The 15,927-nt window shown below is 36.5% G+C and overlaps 1 pseudogene; it reads right to left on the minus strand.

Annotated features, from left to right (window-relative positions):
- Positions 1–6,362: 6,362 nt before the first annotated feature.
- On the minus strand, positions 6,363–15,106 carry LOC120753131 (dehydrogenase/reductase SDR family member 6-like; annotated as a pseudogene).
- Between the last annotated feature and the right edge of the window lie 821 nt (positions 15,107–15,927).

Raw genomic sequence — 15,927 nt, forward strand, 5'->3', positions numbered from 1 at the left:
ATTTCTAAGTGCCTGAGACAACTCAGTTGGTACCTCTGCCAGAAGGGTGACTCCTTCTGGCACATGGCTTAGTGGAGATTGCTAGCAGATGTCTAAGGCATTTCCAAATGCAGAGTTAGACAAATTTTGCACAATTTTCATTCTAGTTGGGATGCCAGTTTAAGTAAATGAACAAAAAATAATGCAGCCGTAATTTGGGGGAAAATAGATATGACTTTTCATTTATTAACTTGGGAGCTAATAAATTTTTGCAGAAATGGAAAGAATAGAGAAACTTAGGTTAAATGGAGGAGCAGCAAGATTTTTTTTTTTACTCTGGGGAAACACTGTCAAACATTGCCTAGAAAGGCTGTAAAATCTCCATCCTCAGACTGAGAATGGAGCAACCTCCCTCAATTTGACTTTCTTTGAACCAGAACTTGAAAATGGAAGACCTTCAAAGGTCTCTTCCAATGCACTGGATTCTAAGATTTGTGTCTATTTGATAATATTATTTCATATGCTAAGGATCAGCTCAAGTTAGCCACTCATACAAATGGGATTGTTTATAACAAATATGTGCAGGGGGTTTTGGGGGGGTTTTTTGCTGAAGGTTTTCAAGCCTGTACTTTACAGTTCAAAGCACATCAGTATGCAACACAGTACTGTTGACAACAGCAAGTAAATCTTAACACTGGTAATTTCTAGTCCATCAACTCCATGCCAACAAAGTTTGAAAAACTTCAATTCCATACCAAACAAGGATGTTCAGTCCGTGTTTGAGCTAGAGTCTGGGTCACAGTAGGTTTCTGGAGAAGTTCACAGTACAGATCACTATGGGTTTTTAGAGAAGTTCAGCTAGAGAGCTCACCATTCTTTCCAACCTTTCCCACTCCTTTATGTAGTAGGTACATTTAGCTACCCTCACTGACAATAGTTGAGGGAGCAGGGTTCTCATCATGATCCTTGTCTTTCTTACTGTTCACTGCTGTACCTCAGGCTTCTAGCAGTCTTCTTTTGCCAAGATCCTTTTGCTGCCTCATCCTTCACCTCAAGCTTCCATTGATTCTTAATGCAACTGATGATCCTATTTTCAGTCTGATGTTGATTCCCTTCAGTGAGAGTGTTCAGCCACTGCCAAATCTGAGCTTCCCAGTTCATATCCATTTTGCCAGCTCCTCTCCTTCCCTGAAATTTGCATTGTACACTGGAAAGGGTATAATGCTTTTCTTTTCCCCCTCAACCAAATGACGGGTACCCCCTGAGCCCAAATGCTTTGTTTTGCAGAGTCATTGCTTCAGCCCAAAACCTTGTATGAAACTATCTGCATGCAGTGAAGAAGAAATAAGTAAGCATTTAATCAGATTTGCCACACATAATGTTCAGGGAAATCAAGCACTTCTGTGCTATTCATAGGTTTAATAAAGGTTGGGCCATGGTCATCTTCCAAAATTCCCTGATAATCCTCCCAGAACATAGACTTCAAATATATATATATGTGTGTATATATATATATACATATATATGTGCATATGTAGATGTAGGTATTTATAATATACTACAACCTAGTTCAAAGGGAAAGGGCTCTGGATTACCTTTATGAAATTGTCTTTCAAAAGTAAGAGATAAAAAAGTTAAAGTAACTTTGAAATCTAATAATTCTCCAAGTTATCCTGCTGATGATTCTGCAGTGAATCTTGAAGACATTTGTATTATTATAATTTTTGTGAAGGGATATTTATCTGCAAAATGTGAAATTAGAGAGTTGTTCTACCCAAAACCAGACAACTGCCTTGCAAATGTTTAAATATGATCTGAGAAAATATTAAAATTAGCATTTGCAATGAATCCTCAACTTTTATCAGGAATCTCCAGTTAAGATGCTATGAGCTAGCAAAGGACAGGAAAAGACATTGTCACTGTGCTTTTTTCAAATTATTAGAAAATATCTAGAGAAAGAAACCCAAGACTGTTGGTGGAAGAATTCACTTGAAATTAAGAAACTACTGAACAAATACTCAAGGAGGTAAAAGTGTTTAAGTTAGAGAAAACTGTTGATAAATAACATAACAATCATGGTTACATAAAATTTCTTACATAGCTTTAGGTAAACATAGATATCCTGAGAAGTTTATTGCCATTTGTACTCACAGAAAGAGAAGAGAATGAGAATGGACATCTCTTCAAAATATGTGAGGACTGATCCTAAAAAAAGGTGCAGCTGGCTAACCAATGTAATGACCATCCAGCTAAGAAAAAAAGCCAAACAACTAAACCAGAACACTCTGAAGTTTGTGGAAAAGGAATTATTTTGGACCTGACTTAGTAAATCACTTCCTCAGGTTTGGTGTCTTTCTTCCTAATGTTACAGGTTTAAACTAATCTATCACATTTTGATACCCTGAAGACTTTCTGTTGTCACTTAAGCAGTACAATGTAGCCACTTTCACAGATTTTTTTTTTATATGAAAAGTTAATTAGCTAATTTTCTACTGACAGAAAAATGGAGCAACTGAAATGATTGCTAAGGATTAGAAAGACCAGGCACTGCTGTCACAGGCAGATGTCATGCAGGACCTTCACTGAGGATAACTTTTCTCTTCATGTGTGAAAGATTCTTGAAAGTAAGTAGACATGTTTATTTTATTAATCATTGAGTCATCAACTCATAGTAACCACAAGATGTCATTGTGGGCCTACTAAGATAAGCACTGTTAGGGCTGAAAAAACCCCAAATAGTATAAATTAGAGCCACACAGAAAACCACAAAGAATTATTTTATCATATATTAAAAAAATATTTTGAAACATTGTCCATAGTTTTTATGTCATTACTTTGGAATACAGAAAACTTAAGTATGTGGATTCTTCACATCAGCACTTTAACACTGTGAGCCTTCTGGAAGGCATTTGCTGCTGGGGCAAAAACTATTTTAGTTGAGAGAAACATATGCTTACATAAGGTTAAACCAACAGAGAAATAAAATACTAGAAAATAAAATTTAAAATTACAGAAATACTATGAATGCTTAGGAGTTTTTAAACTTTATTTTCATCCAGTCTTAAATTTGTATTATTCCTTTGGGAATATGTACACATAGAAAATTATAATTTTATATAGTATAAATTTCTTGAAAGCAGAGATTTTCATTCTTTGTGAGTTCTTCATGAATATGAGGATGAAATAAAGACAAATTTTTATGGTGGACTATGATTTTCTCCCAAAATATGAACATTAAAAAATGTAATGGAGATTACTTTTGGTACAATTAGATAAAAATTTCAGACCTGATTACTTTTAATTGAACTCTCAAGATCAATTTAATTATGAAACAAAAATCTGGAGGGAAGTTTGGGCTCTTTAATCGAAGTTGAACATGTCACAATATAATTCAGGTGTTATGATATTTAACATTTAGATGTCTCACCAATTATAGAATTTCAAACTGACAGTGAGATTTGAAACAGGGAGTATGTAGGAATTTAGGGATTCACACTGAATGATGAATCACTGAAACACATATAAAATGCCAGTAAAAGTTTGACTTGTTCCTGCATCGTGCAGAGAGAAGTGCCCAGTTCTGTGACTCAGAAATGCAGTTTCACTCTTGAAACTCAGTATTACTCTGGGTCGGTATTCTCCAAAGTATGATAAAGAAGATAATTATTGAGAAATGCAGTACAATTAATGCTGGAAGAAGAAAACCAAACCAACAAAACCAAACTAAAATCAACTTATTACATGTACGTTTCATACATTTATTTTGAAAGGAACCTGGACAAACACACTGTTGTATAGTGAGTTGTGCTCAAAGTCCACAACTGGAATGCATAAGGGAACAGACAATTCTTTGATGATGTTGCAATATTGCTCTTCTGAGAATTTTAATTCCGTAAAAAATTGTGAAATTTCAGAAATTTCTACTCAAAAATTAAAAACATAAATTTTCTTATTCAAAAATGTATACAGCGTAAAGTTATCTTTTTGTTCTGGTATCAGAGACATTTCTCATCTAATTAGTGTACATGACCTGGGTCACTGTATCTTCACTGAATCTTCAGTGTTTTTCCTTAAGTTAACCCATGTTCTGTTAATTAATGAACCAGGCTTCAATTACATCTTAGAGAAATTTGTAGTAACTGAATGATCCTCAAAGTCTGTGGTCTGATTCCCTGTTCAATAATTGGAAGAAATTTCAAAAGGACTCATATTTGTAAATATAACCTTTTTTTCTGATTTAATAATTACACATTTTTTCAGCAGCTCTCACACACTTTATGAACTTCAAGCATAATTAATTTGGCTATATGAAGAAAAAGAAAAAGCAGTAACACAATTCTCTTGGCACTGATAAGATTAAGATATGGTTACTGCTATTCCTTCTTGAACATAAAAATGCTACCCAGAGAGTGACAAATGGTTTTAGCATTATAACAAGGAGGACCTTTGCTTTCACTATATGGAATTCCTTTATTCTTATTTGGACAAATATTTTTCAACAGCTAACAATCCTTGAGGTCTCTTTTTTTTCTTTTTTTTTTTTTTTTTTTGCCTAATACTATAATAATCTGGTAATAAGACCAAAAAAAAAAAAAAAAAAAAAAAAAAAAAAAAGAGCTGTAGACATAAGGTACTTAATAAAAACTTACAGTTAGAATTAAAAGTACCTGAACATTTTTACTGTGATATCTAAAACAGAAATAAGCCGTTGGATGCTTTTATTAAATTTTGCCCATATATATTTTAGAATGAAGAGAAAAAAAATCCATTCTTATTTATTTCATTATTTTCTCTATTTTTTTTTCCTGTACCCATGTCTAAATTCATCAACAAAAATCTTTTACCTCAGTGGGAGCAGGTGTCTTACAGCCAAATTCTGTTTATATTTTGTGCTAGATGATAAAGATCTGTAAACCTATTTAAAAACACACAAACAATAGCAGATCATCTCTGTGGAAAGATCTTGCCAACAAAAAGCCCATTGCTTACAAAGGAAAATTGGTCTCTTCAAGGACAGAACATCAGGGTGATCCTTCTGTGATCCATTATATTAGATTCTCTAAAACCCCATAAACAAACTATAAGGTCAGAATTCTCCAACAATGATTAAAGGTAAACATTAAACCTGTAATGAGCCCAATGCAGTCAACTTCCACAATACTTTTCTCATTTGTAAAATTTACATTTACATACAATTATTTTAAAATAAGAGGCCAGATCTCAATTAGATGTGTTTCATTATCTTTGAAATCAAATAATTTATATTAATGCTTTAGCTGATACTGAAAAGCAATAATTTTATAACATAGCAGTTGTTGTTACAGAAACATACACAATATTTTATATTTTTCTTGTGCTTTAATTACTAATGAATCATATTCAGTAGCACTTAGTCCTTAATTACTTTCTCGCATATATAGGTATATAATGTATATGAAGATACGTATTAAATTACATAGTTTCATTTATGAACTAGATATGTGGAGCTATGTTAAAAGTAACCATATTAATAGGCAGTCACCATGTAATTCATGTTGGTTTTAAGCAGTATGTTAGCAAAACAAATGTTTTGTGAATTCAGGTTATTCATTGCCTTAGATCTCTGGGTCAGGACCCCTCTTTTTTCCAAGAGTATGAAACTTATTAGGTTTCTGTTTCATGAATCAAAGCTACCATGTGATACCACAATACAAACACCAGCACATAACTCATGTAGAAATAGTCCTTTTCCAAGAATTTTTGCCTTGTGCTTTAGTATGAACTGTATTGGTACTTGAGAATAAGGCGTAGAGCACCAAAGTGTAGCACCTAGCAACAGATTTTACTCTTAATTTGTCCAATATTAGCACATCATTTAGGAGAGGAATATATTGGCTCTAGATAGAGTGGTAAAATCCACTCCTTTTGCTTTGTGCTACAAGTCAAGCATATTCATGAAGACCCAGCCACGTATTTAAGAATCCTCCTCTCACATATGCCCCGATCCATACCTGCTAGAGTACTGCCCTTGCATAGTTCTTCCTGTACGTGAAAATCTAATTGTGAGTATTTAATTTTCAAATACGTTGTAAGATGAGAATAAGGATAATAGTTAATTCCTTTTACTCAGATTTTGCTTAAAACACAACTCAGATTTTGTAACTTGAATAATATGTTTGGCCTCCTGAAATCTTAAACATTAAACTGCTGTTCTTTCATGTTTTTGGAGTTGCCATAAATTGAAGCCACATGAAGTATGTTTCTCTATTTAAGGAAAAGTTAATCAGTAAGATCGCTCTAGAGAGAGAGAGTGCAGCAAATTTGTTTGGAAAGACATCACATGCATGGTCTCAATCTTTGCAAGAAACACCATCCTCTTTTTGCCCATCATAGTATGAATTTCCATTTGCAGGTAGTCAATCACAAGCTCCATCCTCCATCGATGATTAGTTCATTACCAGTCACCTAGGCAGACTGAAATTACATAAAATAAACAATGTAATTTTCAAGTAATTTTTCATGGCTATTAATTACAGGGAAACAATTTTTCTTTAAATTAAAAAATCTGCTTTCTTTTTATACACTTTTTTTTTCTTTTACAAAAACACCTGAGTAATTAATGCAATATCTATATAGAAACAAACATAGAAATTAAAGCTTTTTACTTAATTCAAGGAAGTCTGGCAAAAGTATTATTAGAGGCATTAAGATGAGAATGCATCCCGAGAGTACAAATCTACAAAAACTAGGCTTCAGATAACTTACCTGCGGGAATAAAAATACCTTACACTATGATGTTATCAGGTCTGTACAGCTGAGCAGGATCTGACCAAGTCACCCAATAATTATAATGGGACCTAACTAAAAACTTAGATTATACAGACAGTGGGGTAAGCAACTGAGCTGTTGACATTCTTCCCTATGTCAGTTCTGAAACATGCTGAATATATTGAAAAAATGGAATTCTCTTTACACATGAAAACCCTGTGAGCAGACTGGAAAAAATTATTAGCAGTCCAGTTTTTAGTCTCAGTAAATTTATAGCAGCTGAAATAACGTTGGTGTGTGCTCATTAATGTCGGTCCTGTTTGCAGTGGTCATCAAGAATCTGGTGTGTAACAACCACAGTGGGTCTGTTGTTTTCTTTATGCTGGAATGGCAGATTCACCCTGAGCATTAGCTAAAATCTCCAGCAGCTCTACTAATTCTATCTCCTTAAAACATGATCTAACCATGGTGCAGGCTTGGTAAAGCTGACAAGCTCATTTCTCTTCAGCATTCAGGATGACCAGGGGTCAGTCAATTTGCACAGGTGACACGAAACCACCGGGCCATGGCACCAAATATATAGTGCCTTGCAATCACTGTCAACATTCAGAATACCTTCTGTAATGCAGGAAGAACTCAGTACAAGAAGATAGTTTGGTTTTTATTTTTGTAATAATCCAGCTCAAAGAGAATATAAAATGTCATGAAACAAATACCCTCTCTACTGTGAAGCATCAAAGTAGTATGGGATTCTGTGACAGGACATTTTATTATCTATACTTACTTCATCAGAGGCCAAGTACACAAAGAGATGGGCCACTTCTTCAGCAGTAGCCATCCTGCCAGTCTTCTGTCTGGCTAGAAAGTCTTTCAGTGCCTGGATATACAAGAGCATTTGGTATATCAAAAATAAAAAACCAATTATTTTAACCTCTTGACATGTACAAAGCAATACTGGAAACAGGCCTCTAGTAATAACTTCCTTTAGTGCACTAAGTAGGGAATTAAAGCTGGAAAAACATAAAATCAACAGGGATGTGAATTTCAGGTTGAAAAAAGATAGGAGACTTTCAGAAAGCACCTAAATCTCTGGTTCCAGAATAAAGCCACCATAAAATCCCTCTCTCCTTTGGTGGTAGATAATTCAAGTCCTTCAAATGAGAACTTGCCATTATCTAAGAAGGATGGTTGAGCATCCCAAATTAGATTGAAATGCATAGGCCAGAATGCCCTGTCTGTATTGGTTTTGCACTACCTTGTGGCTGACACATGCCACAATAGAAAATGTCCTCTGCTTTTGCACTGGATACTGTAATCAGCACTTGGGAGTTGCTTCCATGGAAAAGACCCTCTACATTCACTGAGCCATATTATCCTTCCGAGGCTTCAGTTCTGGTCTGGCCTTAAGGCTTCTGTCTCGAGTTCAAGCTGACCACACTTTCAAAGGAGACAGCAATGTTACATGATCCACAGTACTCTGACATTGAGGACATTCTTAAATATGGGCAGATGGGCAGCTATATATTAATTTTTTAAAGAGAGTTAAACATATATACACACATGTGACCAAGCTAATAAATTGCATTCTCACCTGTTCTGGGTTAGGGCGGGCTTGGATTCTTTCCTATAAAGATGGTGTATCAACAGTTCCTAAGCAAAATTTTAAATTCAGTGTTAAAAATCAACTGAATCAGCAATCACAACAAAAAGTTATTTGTTCTATTTGTATGTCTTAACACCTATGTTTAACTTTGTAACATAATTCAGGAGAAAGACTGCAAAGCTACCAATAGAGATCATATTTTTAAATTTCAGTAGAAGGCAAGAGTTTTGAAAATTAAATTCAATACATTTCGGACAGTTAAACACTGTTAGCTAGTTTGTGCCTGCTTCTAACTTCCTAGACCACATCTTTGAAAACAACCATTCAAATACTGTGTAATGTATGTATAAAGTGCAGATAGTAGGTTAATCAGACTAAAAATCCAGTTTAACCACAGAATAACAACTTTTCTATATTAAGCCTTTCAAGCATGCTCTGTTCTTATGGACTGCTGGTCACTTTAGTTACCACTTCCAAGTCTACTCTTTGTTAAAAAAGCCAAACTCAATCTGGCCTTCTGGCATTTACTCCTAGTTCACAGAATAACTAAGAACACTTACCAGGACATACGCAGTTGCATCTGATGCCTTGCCCAATGAAATCAGAAGCCACAGCCTTTGTTAGGTCAATAACTGCAGCCTTTGAAGTGCTGTAGACACACCTGTTCACAACTCCTAGCAGAAGGTCCATATTAAGGCAGCACAAAAACATAGTTAAAAAGGAAAAGAAAAGAAGAAAGAGCCAAGATTGTTCAATATGCACCAGCTTCTGGACTCCTGCATTTCCTGTAGCAGCTGTAGCCTCTCCATAAGGGCAGGCTAGCTAGAATGCCAACTGCCAGAATTCTACTCAGGTATACACCAGAGGAAATCACACAATCCTTCAAGAGTATAAGTCTGGGGACTAGTCTAGAAAACGTAACAAGCAGCAAAGATTTAGAAACAGCAGAAATCCATCTGTTAGTCATGATCAGGCTTCTTTTGAAAGCATAGTTACAGCACTTATGTAATTGTCATTTCTTCATTATATCTCTGAAGAATATATGTGCCAAGATATCACTGGAAGCAATTTCTTTTTAAAAGGATGCTACAAAACACTGAAAAATCTCAGAGGTAAGGATCTCACAGTTTCTACAATTTTCCGTCTGTGTCCTTGCATTTATGTTTGAGTTGAATGTATTCACTTTTTTCTCCTAACTGATCCCTCCACAGGATTTAGAAATAGCTTTGAATTTAGAATGTCCCCTAAGTTCAAAGTTGCACAACATTTATATTGTACATCCATCAACTTAAAGATTTATATAAGGAAATCTAGCAAGCTACTGACCTTTGATGCTGGACACCACAGAAGACATATTTATAATATTTCCAGATTTCTGTTTAAGCACCTGCAAAAGAGTACATATGTCACTCAAATGCAAACTATTTTGTCATGTGCAGGTTCAGCAAAATAGCCCACGGCATCTCACAGAACAGCCCTGCATGCACTTGATACACAGGGCAACAAAGCTTAATTGGCATGAGTAGGTGCCATTGACTGAAGCAGTAAAGCAGTCTGAAATTCCCACTCAGTTCTCCTGAGCCATGTCAGGATTGAAAGCTATACCAGGAAAGGTTATTTTTCCCTACATCACCACCTCTCTGTCATTGCCCTCTTGTCACGACACTATGTTACACTACACAGACATCTGCTCGTACCACCTACCAATGCAGCAACTCACTGATCCCACTCAAACTCTTCTCATTTTGGAGAAGAATAAAGCACAACAGACTAGCATCAAAGAATTGTAGCAAATTTTACATTATGACCTATTTAGGCATCCTAAAACCTGATATGCCTGAAGGCGTTATAAATCCCCCAAATTCTGAAAATTAAGTTCAGCTAAGAAAAAACCCACCCCCCAAACAAACTTAAACCAAACCAACGGAGCAAAAAGAACTAGAACAATACTGAAAAGAGAAGTTGCCATCCAGTCATGGTCACAGCTTGCAAGTGGTCTTTGCATTTACAGGAATGCAAACACCTTATTCAGTCCACAAGTTTTTGTAGACTCAAGCCTAGCAGTTATGTAAAACCAAGAAGCATCTTCGAGCTGCTACCTTCATTGAATTGTTGTGCTCTAATCAGTATGTTAGTGTCAGCATCCCTGAATTTCTTCACAAGATAGTCTCCCGAGCTGTATAAATTTCATATTAATAGACATCATTTATAAATATTTTGTAGCAAGGTATTGTGCAGCTGTGTGCTGTGGTAAAATACACTAGTACTGTATTGCAATGGCTCTCTCACTGCTCTGCATAAAGTCTGAAGTGTTTTAGCTAGTTTACATAAGCAAAAGAAATTTTCTCTACCATATCCTTTAGATAAATTATATACTTGAAATGTTACGCAGTGCTGAGAATGTTTTACAATAGGATCACTGTAATCTAAGGGCTCCCCTATCCAAAGTGGCATGCTTGTATTTTGTATATTGTCACAGTGGCAACAACTCTGATCTCTCACACTTCAAACAATGCAGCAGACACTAAAAGTCATGGGCAGCCAAGCCTTGCCTTTGGAAGGAACCTCTTGATCATTAGGTACATGCTGCGAACATTGAGGTTCATCGTGAAGTCCCAGTCTTGCTCCTCACACTCCAGAATGGTTCCATGATGAACAAATGTAGAATGAGTACATAAAGTGGATTACTATCTGCAGTTTACATTGCTATGGCCCTTTTTCCACCACTGTTTTGTAGTAATTAACTTTTCCAACATTGATAAGAGCGGGATAAGAGTTCCTTCGAGTAATGCAAGCAACAGAGTGTTCCTTCTGGTAGGTATCAAGTACACAAAGCAGACTCAATATGTGCAACAAAATGATTTGCAAACAGACAGAAAAAAAGCACTAGCAGACTGTCAGGCTTTGTTCACTGTTGTGCTAGAAGGGCCAAAGCCATCAGTACAGGGTACCCATATAGTGAGGAATACATCAGTTCCAGAGCTGTTCTATCTTGGCCTGGGTTATGTGACTGTGCAAAAAAAGGTCAGTTTTGATGAAAACACATGGAGATTTGTATTAAGAGTATAAATCCATTAAAACATAACAAATAAAATGCATTGAAGTAATAGAAAGTAGTTCTGGAAGACAGGGAAAACTGGAAAAATAGTAGTAGCAAAGAGAATCCGGTTACCCTGCAATGTTACAGAGGACGTCAATCTTTTCAATCTCCTTGGCCAGATTTTCTCTCTGCTCCTTTTTGGTGACATCCAGAACCCGTATTTGAATGCCTAGAAAAAACATAACACTTGTTTCAATGTATTTGACTAAGGATTAACTGATTATTTTTCTGATGTGCCGAGGATAGCACTTACAATTCAAGTCACTCAATTAGTGCAATGCTATTTAAAATATCAGAGAGAATTAAAATTATCAGCTGCTTTAATTGTTATAAAGCACAGCACAAGCAGATGAGCTATTTTAATTTACCATAAAAATATACCTAATAAATTTGAATTTCACTATATTCTTACACAGAAGAATCATATAACCATAATGAACTTTCATGCTCTAGAATAACACTTGGAACTAATTGCATGTGTCTTACAATGCCATTACATGCCACATTCTCATGTGTAGTTGATGATATTGTGAATGAGTTTTATATAACTTAATTAATAAGAAAAAAGATTTTGCATAAATTATGAAAATCATGAGGGCAGCCACACTGGAACAGGGTCCTGCAGAGGTCATTGAGGAAATTCCATCCTTAGATATGTTCAGAGCTTGACTAAACACAGCCTTGAGCAACCTGCTCTAACCAGTGCCACTTAGAGCACTAGATGGAACTACATGGCTTCCAGAACTCTCACCCAGCAGATACAATTCCATGAAATACTGCAAAGCTGTCTCTAAAGCATCTGAGTGTTGTCTAACTTTAAGGAGAATTTGATTTGAAATGGATAAAAACCTGGGGTTTTTTGAAACCAAAGCAACAAGCCCATGAACAAGCTTTCTGTGCCTTAGTTAAATGATAGAGACACTTTTGAAGAGATTTGTGTATTTGATCAGACTACAGGCTGGTGATTAACACCACATTGGAATTACCTCTCCTGGATAAAATTTAAAGACCTCAATGTGCCAAGTCTTGATTAATTATAGATTGACTGATCATATGTCTAAAGGATGGAAATGGCTCTGAGTATATGGAAAAATATTTCTTTCCTTATGAGCATACTAGCAGAGGGAAAAAATGTACCACTTTCCCAAACAGCCTCAGAAGGAACTCGAAAAGCCCTCAAGTTCCCAAACAATTACAGAGGGATTGCTCTGGTGAACTCCAGTGGGCAGAGACTGATATGCATGCTAAAAGGTGTGCCAGCTGTGGTTTTGTGTATTTTACTGTCAGCCTTTAGCAGGATTTCATTAAGTCCACTTTCTTCTCTCAAATCAAGTTAGAAGCAATTTCAGCTGTAAACTATATCCAAGTCTTATTTTTTATTTCAATATTGAAAAAATACTTTTTAATGTAATGTCCCACTTGTGTCACCTGTGATTAGAAACATATCTGTGCAAAACCTGCTCCTTGAAGCACATTCCTGTGGTGTCAGTAGAAAAACAACCTTCAGGCCTGAACATTTGTACAAACAGAATAAGTGTATCTAGTGTTGCTAGAATTAAATTTCTGAAAACATATGGAATCTACAAGACAGTAAGGAATGCACTAAAAGGATAAGCCAAGTATGGACCATAGAAATGCAAGACACTAGGTCTACCTTTTTGTATAGTGGGATGTGTCCCCTCCATCAGAGAAAAGCATTCCATGCTTCCCAGAGTGATGCACTTGATGATTAGCCTACTGATGCCGAAAGGTAACTGAAAGGGGTGCTATTCTAGCAAACAAATATCAACTTCTTCTGTGACACAAGAAAATCTGTTATTCCACATGTCTGGAATAGTGCTCTGATATGCTGATGTTGCAATATTTTACAAGCCAGATCTCTGCTATATCCACACCACAGAATAAAGCGATGCAGACATTGCAAGAATTAGTCTGGATATTTTCCTTTTTTCTGTCTTTTTCAAGCTTTCCTATCCTCAAAATGTGTCTCAGACAGCCCACACAAAACTTGCAAGAGCTGAACTAATGCCTGCTGTAGGGCCACTTACCTGGATATTTCCCCAGTTCTTGGAGTTTAGACTCATTGATGTCTGTAGCAATGACTTTGGCTCCTTCTTTAGCAAAAGCCTGGAGAACACAAGAGAAGTTTATATTTAGATATTCCAGATCATACCAGAAAAAAAAACCTGTTTTCCTTTCAGGTGCTTTTTTGGCTTGAAATAGAAGCCAAGCCAAGCTGAAGGCAGCTGATCTCTTAGTTTTCATTCTGGGCATATCAGGGAGTTGCACACAACTATGTAACTTTGTGTGATAAGACAGATTTAAGGTGTTTTCCCTAAAGGAAGGAATCCATAAATAAAGTAGAAGAACAGTAACTAGACTAAGATAATGGATATTATTATTGCCCTTATTAGTTACACTAGTAAGCAATAGGGCTAGAATTGTCTGTATTGTTAGATTTAAATGAAGTTATGAAACTTGACAAGGCAGAAGTCATAAACCAGTATTTTTTTTATTTTTAACAAAATCTTTTGTATCCAAATAATGGGAATAGAACAACATTAAAAGCAGCATGACTTTTGATATTTAACCAGAGACATTGTTTCATTCTTGACAGTCTCCTCAAAAGCCTCTTTCTTTTTATTGTTATTACTGATAAATCAACAGCTAACAAAGTCAAGTCTGTCAAAACTATTCTGACAACTTGGACTTTAGTCCCTAATCTTCAAAATACGTATCCTAAGGGCAGCTTAAGAGGATAGTGACATTAAACATACCAGTCTTCCACGGCTTGTTGGGTATTTACAAACTGAAGCCATCAGGAAGATTACCTGCTCCTTGGATTGAGTGATTTATGTAAGAGCCAAGATCAGCAGTCTTCTGTGTTCTCAAACACCTGCATGAGAAACTAACCGGTCCGGTAAAAATGCTACAGGAGCTTTTCCTGAGTTGTTGATTACATTGCAGAGATAACAAGATAACTCTACTGGGTTTTTTATTTGCCATGGAAAAGGGAAGTAGCAGGAGAAGAACTGGTCAAAAGGAGTTACAAGCTAACTGGAAAGTTAATACATACCTTGAATTCTGCTTAACAGTAATCAAACAAAATTTGTAAAGGGTTTCTTACAGTTGCTCATTGTGAACAATGTGTTAGGATCATGTGAACTTGGTTATGTCAACCACGAATATAGGTAAAATACCTTGGCTTTACTGTAGGGATCCTCACAGTATCCAGCCTTAGACCAGGAAATATTCCCTTTATCATCTTTATTTTCCCCCAGAACAAAGCAACAGAGATATTGGATAAAAGGTACCAACCATCTATTGTCAGAAAAGCAGTTGCAGCTGTCCTCAAATGTTAATCTTATCCTTATCTACCATCTCCACTCAAGAGTTGAAGATTTTCATAAATTCAAACAGCACAAAGCCTGCATGATACAGCATAGTGGCTACGTTATTCCCTGATTTTTACACTGTGTAGTTCTGGCCTCATCTACGGCTTGTTAATTGAAGAACTGGTTTGGGGCGAATGTGATCGGACAAGCTAGAATGAGAGACTTTGCACAGACACAGCAGAACAAACATTTTCCAACTTACAATAGCAGCTGCTCGTCCAATGCCCTGTGCTGCGGCAATGCCGCAGACAAGAGGATGATCTTCCCATCCAGCCGCCCCATGGCGCTGACCTGTGCAGGCGTGGCACGGCACGGCACGGCACAGAAATTTAACAGAGATAAGCCAACACCACCCCTGGGAACCAGATGCAAATACATTCCCAAGACTAGATGTGATCCAGGGTGTACCTCTGCCATCACAATGGTCCTGTTTGGCTGCTGTGTGACCTGCAGTAATCCTGGGTTCTGAGGGGCATGGCTGCCTCAACCTTGGGGTTTTTTTTTTAGTTATGTATAAGGACCTCAAGCATACAAAAAGTATTTGAGCTCAGAAGTTAAGCTTCATTATAACAGAAATTAGATTTTTTTCTTCAAGAGAAAAAAAAGCCAAGATGAAACTGCAGTACAGTAATTTGTAATCCAATGTTTCCAATCTCCACGGTATTCTCAGAAAGCAAGGGTGACTTGTTTCTCTCAAACTACAAGCGCGTCAACTTCCTAGACTGCAATAAATTCCATATAATGCTCTGGCCTTAGTATCCGCTCTCAGTTGTCTTGGGAATCTTCCAGCCCCAACGAAGCAGGAGGGTGCAGGGGGAATGAAGCTGCCAGTCTTGCCTCTTGTTTCCTGTCCTAAAGGAACACTGACCATGCTTGGGGCATTAGGGAACCTCTAGGAGCTGCTACCTTAGTCTGGATGGAGCAGTCAAAAGACAAAATTCAAGACCTGTTCAAGTGTGTGTTAGTTTTAACAAAATACAGGATGCAAAAATGCAGACAAACAAGTAAAAACAAATGCCAAGTCTCAAAGAACTTCCTAAAATGTGAGGTCACTGTGTTCCAGTCACAGTGTAGTATATGGAGTTTGCTAACTGGGTTCCTTA

Source organism: Hirundo rustica, chromosome 5 (genome assembly GCF_015227805.2).
Source record: "Hirundo rustica isolate bHirRus1 chromosome 5, bHirRus1.pri.v3, whole genome shotgun sequence".
NCBI lineage: Eukaryota > Metazoa > Chordata > Aves > Passeriformes > Hirundinidae > Hirundo > Hirundo rustica.